The sequence below is a fragment of the Temnothorax longispinosus genome, chromosome 1 (genome assembly GCF_030848805.1).
Source record: "Temnothorax longispinosus isolate EJ_2023e chromosome 1, Tlon_JGU_v1, whole genome shotgun sequence".
NCBI lineage: Eukaryota > Metazoa > Arthropoda > Insecta > Hymenoptera > Formicidae > Temnothorax > Temnothorax longispinosus.
The window spans coordinates 16,570,661-16,588,779 of NC_092358.1; the positions used below are offsets into that span (position 1 = coordinate 16,570,661).

The 18,119-nt window shown below is 36.3% G+C and overlaps 1 protein-coding gene across 1 annotated transcript in view; it reads right to left on the bottom strand.

Annotated features, from left to right (window-relative positions):
• LOC139812149 (uncharacterized) overlaps window positions 1-9,867 on the bottom strand; it is a 37,104-nt gene extending 27,237 nt beyond the window's left edge. Inside the window, exon 1 of the mRNA XM_071776782.1 lies at window positions 9,762-9,867. The gene's annotated coding sequence lies outside the window, so the exon portion shown is untranslated. The remainder of the gene's footprint in view (window positions 1-9,761) is intronic.
• Between the last annotated feature and the right edge of the window lie 8,252 nt (window positions 9,868-18,119).

The following is an 18,119-nucleotide window of genomic DNA, read 5'->3' on the forward strand; positions in this document are numbered from 1 at the left end:
GGAAGACGATTTAGTTGAATGAAAACAAGTTTTTATTCCGGCTTGCATGTAAATTATATTTGTAGAGCGGAAATGCGCTGGTCATGAAAGGTGACGTTGTCATGGAAAAAATAAATAAATAAATAAATGGAAAAAAAAAAGAAAGAAAGAGAGAGAGAGCAATTCGCTGGAAAAACTCCGGATTTTTCATGATAAACAGCGTACAAGCCGTTTTAATACATTTTGCATCACTTCGCTCAATCCGGCGTGTATAAATACACTGAGAGTCGGGCATGCACGTAATTGAAGTGTAACCGTTGTAAATTCATCCGCGCGATACTCCCATCAGTTTTACTTGTCGACGACAGCTAGATGCGCGATATCCGCTACCGTCAAATTAGGTCGCGAGGAGAAACGCTAATTGCCGTAAGTTTGCTCACTCTTTGCGGAAACATGTAACAATAATCAACATAATTTTACGAAACTTTTCTTCGTATTTTGTTGATTAATTTACCGCCTGCTATAAATTTAGGATTATAATAATATCCTAATATCCTAATATCCTAACATTATCATAATATCTTAATAATATTTTATGGAAAAATATATAGGGTAGGTAGTCCATCAATGAACCAGTACACTATGAACCATTGCAATATTTCATATATGTAGTGTTGCTATATAGATTGTGCTTGTTGTCATGCAACGATTCGCATTTGAACCCCTCTTCGGCTCCTGGCAAATCGCGCGAAAGACGGCCGTTTGAGACCACATTTTGTGATTTTTGGGTGAAAAACTAAGTTTTTTTTCGTAAGTTTTACGTATTTTTCATGTTTTTGTTGTTATATCTATTATTTTTTTCCTTATTCTATAATTTTGTGTGTATATTTGGCTTTATAATTCTGTAAGCAACTTTCTTCTATTACATTATTTTACCGTATTTTTTGAAGATTATCATAAAAAATGTTATATGTCTACAATAAACCATTTTGTTCTTTACTACAGTTATTTGTGTTATAAGTCTTATTAAACTGACTAGTTGTTACAATAAATAATAATCTAAGTAAGAAAAAGTCTGATTAAAAATAATAATTTTGATTGAAAGCTTCAAATAATGAAAACATAACATATATAATTAAGTTAGCTTTAATTTAAAGTCATACTATCCTAATCTTACTTATCATGTCTTATAATTATATCTTCCCTAAATAAACATTTTAAAACATAGTAAAACAAAAATAACACTAACAATTCACTGTATAAAACATGTGGTTTATTGTTAATAATGGCACACACCTGTACACAATGAACCATTTGACATAGTTTTAAAAAATTGAAATTGTGGCTTTTTAAAAATGACTTATAAGTCATCTTATACAGTATGTAGCCAACTAAATTCATGAACTGTATGCAAAAACACAGATCTCCAACTCAATAATTGAGAGAGATATAAGCCTCTGAAATTTACATGGTTCATTGTTGGACTACCTAGTAGGTACCTAGTACCTACCCTAATAATATTCTAATAATATTATCATCGTGTAATTATTCGCGGTAATTGCCTTTGATATCCTACCTTACGGAGCAATTAAAGTCGACAAAGAAAATCATGAGAAAACACTTCTCTCAAAGCTTTACGTTACGTGAAATTTTTTTTGTACAGCCAGACTTACATTACTTACAGGCATCCTTCGTCGACTCTTATTCCGCATAAATGGGAATCGGCTGACATCTTGACGAGGGATAAGCGCGCGAGGGCGAGAATATTGCGGTGCCTTTTTACCCATTCCGCCAGGATCGATCCTTCATTCGGACGATTCATCCGGGATCGCCTTTGGTAAACAAACCGTAGCAATTACCGTCCAAAATGGCTGTTCGAACTTTATCGGAGAGTTAACAGAAGCCGCTTGGAGAAAATGAAATGTCTGCTCTGCTACGCCAGAACTTCGAGTTTCTCTTACAAAAGCACTTGAAGCCCTTCTGCTTCCTTTACTTCAATATTATATATCTTCTTTTATTCTTTTTATATACAATAATATTTAATATATTTGTACCAGCGCGCGAGTGATATCCATTTTCGATTTTTTCTCCGTTTCTTCAAATAACGCATAATGCTTTAAATAAACATTTACATTATTCATATTTATCTTTAATTCTTTTAAATTTAGAGAGCAAAAGTATTTTTTATCATGGATTTTTTTTTTATCAATCTCGATTGATGACAGAAAATAATATAAAACGTTCGACACAAACGGTATTATTTGATCAACGACATAAATATTATAATTTGCTGCACTCATCTCCCTTCCCTTCGCGCGTTTAACCCTTAAACTACACACTGGGTCAAAATGACCCAGTAAAAAAATTGTGTCGCATTATCTACCACTGAAACGCTGAAATCGGGATCTGTCGCGCCATATCTTGGTAGTTTTAACCTCTCTCTAGATAGCGGTACAGTCGTTGTAAGTCAGCCGGCGTCCGGCTGTGTCTGGCTGCCGTCCGCGTCAAACGTTCCGAAAATCACGGGTCATTTTGACCCAGTGTGTAGTTTACGCATTTTGGGGGTGATTTTTTTTTCAGTCTTTTTGAGCTTCTTTCGAACAATTAAAGTGTAAGTAAACGTTTAAATATGCTCTGAAATTTTTTTAATCAGTTGTTTATTAATAATAACACTGAATTATACATAGATGCACTAAAAAAAAAAATGTTGATTCAAAGAAATATTATTTGATTCAACTAAATGCAGCGGTCACGGGCTGTCAAGCTAACATTTGTTAATTCAAAAAATATTATATTTAAATAGATTCAGAATTTCCTGATATTACTCACGTATATTTGATTTAAATATATTAATATTTGCATTAAACAAATCACTACAACTAAACGAGTTTAGTCAAATTAACAACATTTTTTTCTCAGTGTGTCGTACAATCGAGGGCAAATTTCGGAACCGGTTTTCAAAAAGATCGGTAACGAAAAATTAACCACATCATTGCACTCCCCGGAAAATTCTACCCCTATTTCATATACCTTTGGTAAAAATTTGGTCCACTAACGAATGAGTAGTTCGCGGACAGACGGACGGACAGAGACAAACAGTCGGGTTTTATATAATGGTATGATTAATATTTTTTAACATTGTTTTGTCTATTTACTATAGTTCGAATTGTTTCCATGCCCTATCCATCGAAAACAAATCGTTCATTAACGAATCTTGAAGCGAATGTGCTACCGATTTATATTGCTTTCGGTTTTCCAAATAAATACCTTTTTTGAAATGTCAGCTTTCGCGCGTATTTTTACCTTAAAGTATATAATCCAGAGAGTATGCAGTTAAATTTTCACGTAAAAATATTGAAAATTTAGAAAGTTATTGAATATTTCGTAAAAAATAGCAATTTTTTGGTTTATAAACCATATTTTGAATTTTTGAACCATAAAGCTTTATTAATAACCTTTTACAAACAATCTGACATTCATTTTGAGTGTTGCAAGAATGCACCCTTTTAATTTCAGCCAAAAAGAATCAATCCCCCGTTTGTGATAATTACGCAAAGTAGCGCTGGGTCAAAATGACCCAGTGTGTAGTTTATGTCTCAAATAGGTAGTGTGTAGTTTAAGGGTTAAATTCTAGTAAATAATTAAATCGATTAATTTAATGTGGTTCGTGGGAACGTTAAACTATGTCATTTACATCGGAATTTCTACGAACACGAGTAAAATGCGATGCGCATCACGTTCGCTATTTATTTGCAACGTATTTAATCAAGAAGCGATGGAATATATATATACACGACATATACGTGGAAACAATAAGAAACCGCAACCAATATCTCAGATACATTGTCATGTCAATGCTGTCGTACAAGGCCGGGAAAATGCATCTCCTATCACCGCGGGTGCTTAATCAAACGCAGAGAAACGGTCTAAATGAATTATTCAACGATTCACAAGCGTGCATGTAAAACAGAATACGTGCATCAATGGAAAATTAACACGCGAATGAAAAGCTCGCACGCCGCACGTGCTTTTCATAATTTCTTACGCTTATTGTTAAATTTATCGATTTAGTCACATCGTATATTAGCATGCTAATTTACAGTTGCTTGGGAATGCGACGCGTAGAAGCTGTTATAAATTAATTTTTAACTAGAGATGAATTGCATTTTATTTCGCAATTGAGTTAATTCGATTATTGGTAATGTTAGCGGAAATAATGAATTGCACGGGAATAAAATTATTATATCGTTCGAATCTCATGCATTCATCCGTTGCGCATCCGTCATCCATTCGTTACCATTGAAGATTAATCGCCACCACGGCGATGCACTAGTTTGCAGCCGCATTCGCAAAAGGTATTTGCCATTCAACCGGTAATTTGTTAGCCTTAGAGAGTTCTCTCTCTCTTTCTCAGGAACTCCCGACGGTACATATGCTGAAGTTGTATAAGGCAAATTATTTCCCGGTGACAATTCAAAGGTAGCTATTTCCAGGCTGCGGTCTACGCGAGCCTAAAGTCAAGTAGTACTTCGTAAGCCACGCGCGACGGACTCGCCGTATTTGTTCCCCTACCGTGTGTTAAAGGCAATCTATCTTGTTCTCCTTTTATTGTTACAATGACACTAGCCGTTTGGTGTATGTGACACGTATAGCCTTCGCGGTCGTACAGCACTCGCTTATTGACTTGCGGTGAGCAGATCATCTTTTATTTAATTATTTTACCGGATAGAAATTTATGTAGCCCAAAAACTAGCTTACAACTTTGAGAGATAAACAATAAATTTCTTATTTGTCCGTAATATATCCAATAGGTATCATCCACTAAATACAGAAAAATAGTGGATTTAAAAATTTATTGGTTTGCGTAGCAAAGAACTGATAATTTATTTTTCCAAAGCAACTTATTTTTTACTCTACCTGTATTTGATCGTATAACAATGTTCAATTTTAATTTAAGTTTAAATACCGATCAAACTGTTCGAAATAAAATAAACACATTAGAACACTTTAGAACCGGAAGAAAGAATCGAGAAAATTTTAGTCTGTTGTCAAATCCCTCGTGTTTAAGGGGAGATTTGGAATTTTCAAATTATTGCCAGGGACATCTAGAGATGAAGGCAAGATAAATTTGCTCTGACGTGTATGTTATATAAAGCTACGTTTACAGGAGAGACAGATCAACAGATTTCTCTATTTCCCTCCATATTTCTCTATTTAGATATATTCCTCTACTTTTATTCAGATATAAAGGATTGTTGATTAAAAAAGCAGTTAAAAATGAAAAATTAGTAACTACGAGCAACGTTTGTGGAATGAATGTTACGGATTTTCATTAAATTAGTGATATTTCCTGGATTATAACGAGTAAAGAATAAAAATGCGCATTTGACGCACCTGCGTACTCGACTTTGACATTTTATGCACAAAGATTTATGATTGTCGTTTTTTGTGTGGGATCGATTGCTGTATAAAGAAACAGTGAAATTATTTCTTTTAATCTCTTAAAAAAGTATACAACACAATATATTGTCTGTAGTAAAAAAAGGAATATTTAATAAACATTATAATAAGCATTTATACCTTAAATGTTACATTCAATTTTTGTAATAAGTTACGTTTATTCAACCATTATATTCTCACTGAAATATTACCATTAGTAAAACATTTATATAAAAATCTACCTCCTTTGTGTTTTCTCCTTTTGTGTTTTTTATAGTGTTTAACAATTTTAAATACTATAAATACCTACTATACTTTAAATATACTATTAAATTATTCTTAGATGTTCTATTATATTAAGTTACTAGTCCATATCTATATATTAAATATATTATTAAATTATATATATTTAAATATACTATTAAATACTATAGGTAAGTATTTAACAGTTTTAAAACTACTAACAATGAAAATATTATTGGCTTTCTTTTTCTCTCTCGTGTGAACGCAAACGATGATAAAAAAACTTGAGGGGAATAAAATCTCTTACCCGCGATCAGACAAAAATTCAAAATTCGAAAAAAATTAAAAAACAAATCTTATATAAAGCAGAGAGGGTCCAACAGTTTATGACACCCGATTTTATCTTAGCGCGGCTTTTTTACCGTATCAGTACGCCATCGTATGCAATAAAAGGATTCCTACGACCCGACGTGACGGTTCTGGATGATAAATGTGCTAAACAGCGCGTCAATATAAAAGAGATAATGGTAAATGCCGCGAATATACGATTCGATCGTAAATCTTCACGCGCCCTCGCGCGCCAGCACAATCGCACACCTCTAGATTTTGTCCCCTCGTTCGTTTTTTCATTTTCGCGCATCAGATTTTATTCGCATTTCTATTCAAAAAATTTGAAATCGTTGCGTTAACGACTCACTATAGTTATTTGTGTAACAAGTGCGGGAAGTTGAGAATTGGACACGGGTGCGGAGTGGACGCACGAGCCGAAGGCGAGTACCTTCTATTTACCGAATTATTTAAATGCAACAGGTTTTAGATAAAACCATCTCTTATTTTGGATAATCAGATATTGCGTAGATGATTTAATTGTTTGATATTGGAAGCATATCTATTGCAAATTAAATGTAAATTGTTTTCTGATTAAAAATTATCTTTGAAATAACTTTTCTAATTTGCCTTTGATTTCAAGTTACCGTAATTGATTTATTAACTCTGTCGTTTTTTTTGCGTTTGCAATGAAAAAATTTTTATCTTTTCTCTTGTGTTTTTTTTAGTATTATTGCACGTTGGTATAGACTTTTAAATCAATATGTCGTTGGTATATAGAAGTTTTAATTAGTCAGAACATTTTTTTCTCGTGAAATGATATTCTCAATTAACTTATTTATTCATAGTTTATATATATATAATTATATATATTCTGTATTTATGTACATCATATAATTTTAATATATGTACAAGTTATAATTACTGCATAATAAATTTTTTACTTTTCCCTACTTTATAACAAATTAATAATGCAACATTTTTTGCATTTTTATTACATAATATTGATAATGATAAATTGTGGGCAGATGTTGTTATAGTTATAGATCAAATATAAAGTTATAGTTAAATGTTATATTAAATATAAAGCTATAGTTAACCATAGTTAAAATAGAAAGTTATAGTTAAAATAATCTATTTTTTTGCTCGGGTACCTTTTACCGTGTCGGCGATTGATGACTTTTGAATAATATTGATTTATTCAAGTTTGAGAAATAATATTCGAATAAAAACAATTCTACGGTTCCTATATTATTGACAAGGTGTTACGTCACGATAAAAATAGCGTGAATGATCCATTTATTTAAGAGTTGAGAAATCTCCGTTACGCAAATCATCGTAACGATCTCCTCCTCTATCTGTGAAAACGCATCATGTTCGATCATGGTTCCGTGGGAATTACGTTTCTGGCACGGTTCATAAATCATTCGAGTTTCGACAGGGAAATAACGAAAAAGCGCTAAGCCGATTTGTTAGAAGGACGAAAAATGACGCGATCTTTCTCGAAAGCCCTTTTCACGCGAGTGCGTCGAAATGGAAGGGTTGCAACAAGTGAGATTCGAATCCGACAGGTACATCCAACCCTGAATTATTTGTTGCTTGTAAATATGCAGCGTTGCACGACGCAGATTGCAGAATATTTATAATTCTTTCACTAAAACTGCTTAATTCGGCTTTCGCATATTTGCAAAATTTTATTTTTCTCATTATTAAAAGCTTTTATTTTATGGGTTTTTTTGCATGTACTACAATTAGTTTAATTAGTTTCTTTTCCCATACGCGTACGCAAGCACTATAAAGACACGTAATGAAATAATAAAGAACTTATCGACTATATAAAATATAAAAAGATTGTAGTAGTAAAATCCTCAATATTGACTGCAAAACCAATTATAATGCATCACCGTAATAGTTTCCGCTAAATTAATTTCTACTAAATTACGATCGCATTTCAATTATCTATCGCTACCTCGCTGTCTATTAATATTTGTACAATTTCGTACACGATTAATCGAAACGCAATCAGATAGCTCGCTAGAGTAGAGTTACGCAAAATGCGTCATTCGTGCGCGGCTGACATTTTGCAAATGTTGTCAGCTCACATTAGACTAACGCGAGGATATTATCGCGTTTGTGCCTCGTGTTTATTCATTACGACGCCGTGTATTAACGCAGTTTAGCAAAGTTAAGCCGTGATTAATGGCCGACAGTCAAGGCACGTAATTAGAATGCAAAACCCATCGATGTTTCGCGCGTGATGGAACCTAATCGGGTCCAACGCGATTCGCGCAGCCGCGTTTTCTTGCAGGACTTCTTTTCCCGCAGGATGGCGAATAAAAGCGAGGATGTGTATTTTTTTCACGACGGTATGAATAGCGATGTGGCGCTTGCGAACAATCCAGTGAATATAATGTCCCAAATCGGGACATATGACATCTTAAAGATGTCATTAAGATGTCTTACAGACGTCATATGTCCCGATTTGGGACGTGCGTATTGTCTGGAAACGCGCGATAGCCTACCGGAATATCATCGCCTCTGCGTGGGATGCCATATGTTAAAAATCGCCCCGACATTTTTCGCCGATCGACGGCTTCCAATTTCGGAACCTGACCTACTTTCGACCGACCCGAATGGGGCAATAAGGGTTTTATGACCATTCATATGTGGATGTAGTAACTCCTGCGGTGTGTTAATCATAAAATATTCTATTCTTGTTCAAGGTTACGCTTGGTATTATCTGAGTGGGAAAACGAATCTTGAACCCTAGCAAATCTAGGACGGCTCGTTGTCACTGCATGCAATATATTTGCGACAAGATCTCTCTCGGTGCTTCTACATTTTTATTTGTCAATTTTGTAATCTCTCTCTTTCTCTTTCCTGATTTAATTCGCATTCTCTGCTTCTCGTAGAATCTGTCGTTTATATTTTTATATTTATATTTTTACAACATGTTTTTAATTTTATAACATATGTGACAACTTTATTCGATTAATTCAATTAATAATAACGATAATCTCTCAAAGCATCGGTTTGAAAAGTTTTCCGACATTATTATCTTCATAATCGCGAGGTAATTATAGATTAGACTTTATTCCAGTAATTTCATACGATAGAGAATTTTAATTTCCTTAAAAAAAAGTCACCTTGTACAATCGGCCCGATCGATGAACTCGTCTATCGAAAAGTTATATCCGTCATTTGTCACTCATTCTCCCGCATGACATTTCGCGTCTCGCGGAGACTACGCCTTCATTCTAATTCTCCCGCTCTAATTCCGACAGTCTCATTAGAACAATTCCTTCTCGTCGGCAGAATCCCGACGTCCTTCTCCGTACGTCGGCGTCGCAGCCTCTTCTGGTGCAACGGTGGCATAACAGGTTGTGTGTCACCGAGAGAGCGCGAACGCCTAATTCTCATTAATCAGCGAGGAACGCGGCGCGAGACGCACGTCAGTTGTGACATTCGGAGGCTTCGCGATGCCTCGCCCTCGCCCTCCAGCTCGTCTCGTGAACTATCTCTGTAGAACTAATCCCGCAGCACGTAGTCTCGTGTCTTTTCTATTATTCTGGAAAACTTATTAAAAATCTAGGGAAAAACGGTCGCGGTCGCCGGTAGAACGACACGTGAAACGCGAGTGTAACGGCGAATCAAAGAGTGAGAGAGAAAGAGTGGGTGTGCGCGGAAATAGAGATCGGAAGGGACGACGGGTGCGACGGAGGGACGACGACGCGCTGGCTGGTGGTGAATGAACGAGAATTGGATTCACTAACCTGCCTGGCCAGTCCGCCCAGTCCGGAAACCGTGGAGCAACTGAGAGAGATGGTAGCGTCGAGGCGACTGTCCGCGGCTCCACTGCCTTGGCCGTACGAAACCCACCCCCGCGGCCGCCTTCTCTCTCTCCGCCACCCCCGTCGTCGATCCTGCCACCACGCCGCCGGGGTCCCTGTTCCTTGCGTTAAACGAGGATGCTCTTGGAACCTCGCTCTCTCTCACGCCCCGTTCATGCTTTCATTCGCCTCCTTTCCTTTCTCTCTCTCTCTCTCTCTCTCTCTCTCTCTCTCTCTCTCGCTCCTCCTCCACTTCCTCCTTCTTCTCCTTTTCCTTCTCCTTTTCCCCTCTCACACCTTTCCCTACGTCACCCCCCGACCATTTCGTTTCTATCTCACTCGCCCGTTCTCTGTCACGCTTTCTTCCGTTTCTTTTTTGGAAGATTCTGGGACTCCACCTTCGCGCAGGATTCCTCTCGGTCTGTCACTTCCCTCTCCCTTGCGCCTCCCCGCTGTTGAATTTTCCCCTAAAAACCATCCTATGGACGAACGTACGTCCGGGAAACTGCACCCCTCTCTCGTCAGTGACGTAGTTGTCGGTTGGGGAGCCCGCGAATTTTGCGGGCGGCGAAACGTCGAGTAATTGATGCGTTAAATCCGCTCGTTATTTCTGGGAAATAACGTGGGATTAGGATATACGCCACGTGTGGCTTTAGATAATAAGGCAATTAGAACCGCATGTGCATGTGCAGCATGCGTTAAATCACCTGAATTCTCAAAGCCGGACCGATCGATATATCCTCCTGGTTATGAATTTTTTGAAAAAAGCGAGTGTAAAGGAAAAGTTTAATTTCTTAATTGCACGCAAGTAGGTCACGAGGAAGTATCTAAAAGTGAACGAAAATGATGTTAATGAGATATTTTTTTTTCGATATTATATAATAATGAGGCAACGTAGCTCGTCGAGAAGTAGACGAGTGAAAAGGGAGAAGAGAGATCTAACTATTCCGGAATACCTGAAAGCCTCTTTTGTACCGTCGTTTTGATAGAATCCTCACCTCGCTGCAAAATCGGAAGACCCTTTTCCTCCGTCCACCGTCTTACGTTTTTAGAAAACGCGCGCGACGCGAGAGATGATTTTCCGTGAAATACATTTTATCCGATGCTTCGTCGGAAAATCAGTCGGATCCGCGAGAGCAAAATATTGCAGCGCACGTAAACGCTCCGGAAATAAACGCGACGCCCATTACGCCAGTTCCTCGAGGTCTGGGTAAGCACTGCATCATATGAAATGTCAAAGGCTAGCCTTCGCGCGCGGCTATATAGAGGGAACTTAATATTTTTTCGCCCACGTATCCTGTGGGTCGGTCAGAGGGAGAAATTGTGAAAGGAACTCTGGCCGCGCGCTGAGGCCAATGGGCTCATAGAGCCGCCATGCGAGAGGTAATAGCTTCTTATTGACCTAAGTAAATTGCGCCGTCGAAAACATCGTCAAAAAAACCAGTCCGCACGAGAATTATCCGCCCCGTTATCCGCTTTTCCGTTTTAGAAGACCGAGTTTCTCCGACGTTCCATTTGTCCGCGTGTTGAGCGTTGATTAATGTTGTGGCAATGTGGATTAAATATATTTATCGGCAATATTTTACAATACTAATTAACGTACGATATAGATAAAGTTATATAAAAGTTCCCTAGTAGCACAATATCTTGGCAACATGTTGGCTGAATATTGGTTGTATTGGGATCTTGGCCAATATTTCCCAATGTACAGCTAATATTGGTTGACAAAATGCAAGTGCACTGCCAATATTAGCTCAAAAAGAGAGAAAGTTTACTTTACAATATAGTACCAACATGAAAGATTAGTCGCTACCCAACATAAAATTGGATATATATTGTTAGCCAATATTGCTGCAATAAAGTTGTTCTACTAGGATTATTTTTGAAAAATTTAATCGCGTAGATTTGGAAATAATTTTACTTATTTACTCGACATTGTTAAACCGAGGATTGTTCACGCAAAGGTGGCAATAAAGTTAAAGCACACGCGAAAAACAACGAAAGATATATTCACTTATCAAGAAATCTTTTCGGCACAATCTACGAGATAATTTAAGTTCTATCGAAACACGGAGTTACATCAGAAACTGCACTTATGTTCGTTTCATCCTCGCGGCTCCTTAATTATATTAATGAACTTGCCGGCGGCTAAGTGCCGAAGGAGAGCGAGTTTCCGAGCTTGCAAACTTTGGAGCGAAAAACGCCAATGAGGCGAACAGACAGCGGCGGAAGCTCGTGGCGGCAAAGTGTATACGGCGAACTTTTCCCATTTTAGCCGTCCCTTCGAAGAGGGATTTTCACCCTAATCTTTACCGTGACTGAAAGGACGGGTGAAAAGTAATAAAAGAGGCGATTGAATCGACGGCTGTTTAATCTTACGACCACGCAAACCGAGCATGTTAGATTTATTTGCCTTCGGAAAGGAAGATAGCCATTCTTCGCGCGCGGAGAATGCAAAATATTCGATTCGCGGGTTATTCGCACGTTAAATCGAGTACGGGGAATAACGGGGGAGTCGAGGACTTGTTATTTATTGCGTAATTGCCATATCGAAAGGTTAGCTCTTCGCGAAAGCTGCGAAATTCATTCACGGTTGTGGTTCCGGGATTAAAGGGTAAAACGCCACGAAGAAGATACTTGGGGGCGAGAAGCCGCGGCGAGCGAGCTATAACGATTTTGACTCCCGGATACTTGTTGCGCAGGCGAGCTGAAACTTAGCTTCTTTAAGCTATATTGACTGCAACTAGGCTATGTCCTACCCCCGAAAAAAGTCTGGGTAGCCAGGGATGCAGCTTTGCAGCAACGCACGATTAGTCTTTCGACAAACAAAGGTTTTTATCGATTAATTAACTATTATTGAATATTATTATTTACTTCAAATATTTGTGATATTTTATTTATTTAACATTATTTATTTATTTAACATTATAAAGGCGAGCATATTATAATTCATTTAAGCAATAAATATCAAGACATACTTTTTTAATGAATAAAAAAATAGACACATTAGTTGTAATAACTGATAACAATAAACATAAATAATTAATTTTAACTGCATCGAATAACAAAGAGGTAAATCGTAATTGGAAAAAAGCTTGTCAAATTTTTCAAAAATCCTTTTTCTGGTGCCAACTCCAATATTTGAAGAGCACGATTATGATCTTCGGGGTATATAACGCCTACGCGTTTAATATAGCACAGCACGAATTGTTACGACGTTAGTTATTACGAGAAATGAAACGAGATATGTGTGACAATGCCGGATCTATTAATATTGAATTGGAAGTGTACGCTGTCAGCAAGAAAATTAGAGCATGATTATATCACAGCAATTATTTCACACACAGACGTTTATCGTGCCGAGAACAGTTTTAAAAAATATTTAAGATATTATCTATCGGAGTAATAACGATCTAACATTAGTGTACGATAAGAATCCGTAAATGAAATTAATATGAAACAGCGATTGGTGCTGAAGTTATTTCATATGGGAGAGAAATAATAAAGCGGAATAATAAAGCGGAGAAAAATTATTTAGAATGAATTATGGTATTTTGATGTATTAAAACAAGTGTGCAAAGCGTAATATTAACAGATGTCATATAAGTGCAAACAAGCGTGCAGTTGTTAGTTAAAACTATTCTTTTATTTATACAAAAAGACTTTAAAGTAAATACTTTTACTGTTAAAAATGGCTTTTATATAAGATTATCGTTGCTTCTGTAAGGAGTACTTCGTCTATAGGCCAGTCAAATTAGACATTTGAGGTCGAAAGTGATGCAAACTTTTTTATTCTTTTTTAGGCGTGTAGGGGGTGTTTAGAAAAGCTTATTTCTGAGTTGTCGTGTTATTTGACCCAGAGCTTTTTGAGGGGGAAAGGGGAAACCAAAATTTTCGCGGTTTTTTGCATTTATCTCGTTTCGATTAATAGATAGCACTTTTTCGCTCCTGAGAAAGTTGTAGGGCTTGAAAAAACGAAGAAAATGAGCGGTAACTCGTTCCGATTCGTCAAAAATTGAGCCCAGGGGAGCCTCCGCAAGTCGCGCGTGTTGAGCCGAGCGTTCGGAACTCGGCGCGTTTTTCGCTTCTGTCTCTTTTCTGATAAATGCAATCGAAAAATGACTAATATGAAACTTGTAGAGAATAAAAATACCTACCATTAGCCGCACATTACATCAAAATTCATTGAAAATTGCATACAGTAGAGAGTCCGAAAGTCATGTGATCGGCACGAGAAATAGTCATTTTAATTTAAGAAATTGTTCAGTTACATTAATTATTGCATATTAGTCATTTTTCGATTGCATTTATCAGAAAAGAGAGAGAAGCAAAAAACGCGCCGAGTTTCGAACGCTCGGCTCGACACGCGCGACTTCCGGAGGGTCCCCTGGGCTCAATTTTTGACGAATCGGAACGAGTCACCACTCATTTTCTTCGTTTTTTCAAGCCCTACAACTTTCTCAGGAGCAAAAAAGTGCTATCTATTAATCGAAACGAGATAAATGCAAAAAACCGCGAAAATTTTGGTTTCCCCTTTCCCCCTCAAAAAGCTCTGGGTCAAATAACACGACAACTCAGAAATAAGCTTTTCTAAACACCCCCTATACGCTTAAAAAAAAATAAAAAAATTCGCATCACTTTCGAGCAAAAGCCTTTTTTTTGTCTAATTTGATTGGCCTACTAATGTCTTGTCGTGAACGCCATTCGATAGATGCTATCAATACGCTAAAATGTAAATCATAAGTGATTTAAATTATCACATCTTATCTGGTAAAACGCAGTCCTTATCTAGTAAAAAAAAATAAACGTTGATTTATTTCGCACATTAAGCCAAATAGTTTTAGCCACTTTTTATCGCGAAACGAAAGGGCATCGGCGCAATGTCGATCGTACGAGTAATTAATACGTTCGGGCGGCAAATAAATCAGAAAAGTTTCTCGCATCGACAATTTCTCTCACGGGTGCTTGGATCGAAATATGAATATCTCTCTCTCTCTCTCTCTCTCTCTCTCTCTCTCTCTCTCTCTCTCTCTCTCTCTCTCTCTCTCTCTCTCTCTCTCTCTCTCTCCCTCTCTCTCTCTCTCTCTCTCTCTCTCTCTCTCTCTCTCTCTCTCTCTCTCTCTCTCTCTCTCTCTCTCTCTCTCTCTCTCTCTCTCTCTCTCTCTCTCTCTCTCTCTCTCTCTCTCTCTCTCTCTCTCTCTCTCTCTCTCTCTCTCTATCTCTCTCTCTCGTAAAATAGAGCTTTGTGCTTCGCACCTGACGTCATTATGGCCGGACAATGTATGTGTGCCGTGTCAACAATGGATGTCACGCCGCAGTGACGCACATTGTGCCACCCTGGGAAGTCCTTTTCGAAATAGTCCGATGAATCGGATCGGGAAAGTTACAGATCCCGGATGATCGAATTAAATGTAGGCGGCGGTTAATAGGAAATTAAAATTAATCATTTGGCCGCTGATTCCTTTTTCTCGTCAACGACCCTTTTAGGGGGACGTAATACGGCAAGTGTCGCCGCAGGCGATAAAGTGGGAAAGAAATTTTACCTTTTACTATCACGTAAATTACGTAATACGGTGAAAGAATTATCGTTATAACGTGCGTCTGTGTATAGAAGCTACCGAGAAGAGGTTTTTTGCTATATTAATAAAAAGATGAGGTTGGTACAATATATATTTTAGACATTCTTTTTTTATCAAATTTTTTATTACGAACACTTTTCATAAGGCTGTTATATATCTCAGTACTGAAATTAACCTTCGCCCGCAAAATTCTATTCATTAATTATTCAGTTAGTCCGTTAAAAAATGAGATGTGATGAGATGTTTGACAACTTTGAAGGATCCGTTCAAGATCTCTTCGATCCTCGAAAATTGCTTCGGAGACGAGAAATGCAGATGAAGATTTGTATAGCTTTGACACATCAATATGCAAAATTTCGGTATTAAGTTAAATTACAGTCGAGATTGATCGTGATACAAACTAAAACTTTATAATCGATAAAATATTCTATATATATATATATATATATAGAATATTTTATCGATTATAAAGTTCATATTATATATATGAACTTTATTTTATTCATATATATATATATATATATATATATATATATATATGAATAAAAGGGTGCAAATAATTTTTTGCTTGCAAATCTTTTAACATTAATTGGGTGACGTTGGAAAATATTTCGGAAAATAGTTTCTCCGTTGATTGCATTGTACAAATCTATATTACTCATAAAGTTAATGTCAATATATTGCTTTTTTACGATTATATTACTTTTCTTGATATCTTTTTAATATAAAATGTTTCCACAAGGCAATATCCAATATTCAATAGTAAATTCTTATTTGCACTTTAATTTTTTTTACTTTAATTTTTTATGGCTTTTATTATAATTTTTACTTAAAAGTAATTTAAAATATCTTTTTTATTTTATATGAAAGATAATTTTGTAAATTAAATCCATATATTTGTGACAGTACGCAGTTCTCATTTAGATAGGTATATTTGCTACTTTGTCTCTTTTTGCTCTTAAGCAGGATTCTTTAATGTCAATCGTGTTTTTAACCGATGTGCGGAAGTGTAATAAGCGTAGGATGAGGTTTATTATGTAAAGAAGCTATACGCCCTCGCGGTCAATTTTTAGGACACTGTATATACTAGAAACACAGTCGGAGAAGTAAGCAGAGAGAGTGAGAGAGACGGAGAGAGGAAATCGACAGACAGAATGTAGAGGAGCGTGGGAGGTAGACAAGGGTGGAAACGACGAGGATATCAGGACAAGCACGGTCCTTCACTCAGGTACTCGTGCGGTACGCGCATTTTTGACAAACATCGAGCGCATAGTTTTAGTAAAGTTCTCGCGCGCATTATATGTTTCATCTTTACTAGGTATTAATTTTGTCCTCAGGTATACGAGGGAGGTACATGGATACGCTTAACGGAATTTGCGCGTATAGGCGTAAGGTGTCCAATCGTACGAAAGAAAATTTGGAACGCATAGTTAGTCCAAATTGGATGTTTTCCTAAAGTTGTCCATAATCTCTTTCAAGGATATTATCTTGGATATTATCTTCTTCATTCTTATTTAGAGAATATCTTTATTTTTGACATGTAAATCTTAAAATGAGATTATACAGCGTTAAACAAAGATAAATTACTTGCATTAAAGTATTATATGTATCTAGTTTAATAAAGAAAAATATATTTTTATTATTTAAAAATAATTTTTGTTAATGGAAAGGAAAAAATATTGGATAGAGAATAACAGTACTTTCAAACCAAAAATATTCATGTTATAACGATAAAGACAGTTTAATCTTATTTTAAAATTCAATATTCTCTATGTAAATACAAATAATGTTGACTCAATTTTATTATGTTACAATGAAGAAGAAGAAATCGGAAGAAGAAGACATCATTAGCATCAAAATAATCATTGTACTCTTTATGTGACAATTATAATATTCGAATTAAATTATAATATTCTTGAAATACAAGAATATAACATTATTTTAAGAAAATTATATATTCTTGCTTATATATGAAACAATGTTTGTGTTGATTTGAATATATATTTGTCTTGAGTATAGACTAATTTTTTTCTGCGTGGGGGGGGCAAACGGGTTAATACTTTTCAATTTTTTAAATACTTTTTCTGGAACAGACTGCGTGCTAGAGGAAGCAGATTTACGAAAAGATATTTCTTTCCTCTTTTTGTTTCGAGTGCATATTGGATATTCTTTGTTTTCTCAATCAAAATTTCAAGATTCGCGCGTTCTACAACTTCTTGTTTTGTTATAATAATATTATTGCGTACTTTACACAATAACGAATCGGGAATGCTTTCATATTCACATTTCAAATTTATTATTTTAATTTCTAGTTACTTATTTAGGTCTCGTGGGAACGTGTTGTGAATTATAGTTCCAGCTTTAAGTTCTCTAATTTAATTCTTTTCGTTGTCTTTCACGCTAAGATTATGAGGCCAAGCGAAGCAGACGAGTAGCGAATGGGGGCACTGACGAATAATTAATTTAATAATTGTCGTCCACCCTAATATAATATAGTGTAAGCTTTTTGCATCAAGTAACGAGTAAGTAAATCGTAACCAAGCGCGTCGTAAATTCGTATATTAAATTCAATGACACGCAATGCGAAATCGAGGCGTCGCCCGTATATTGGTCATCATTCATACTTATAATGTGTGTGTCAGTATGCGTGTGTCCTACATCTCGAGCGAATCGGCTGCATCGAGCGCAACGAGATTTAACCGACGGAATAAATATTTGTGAT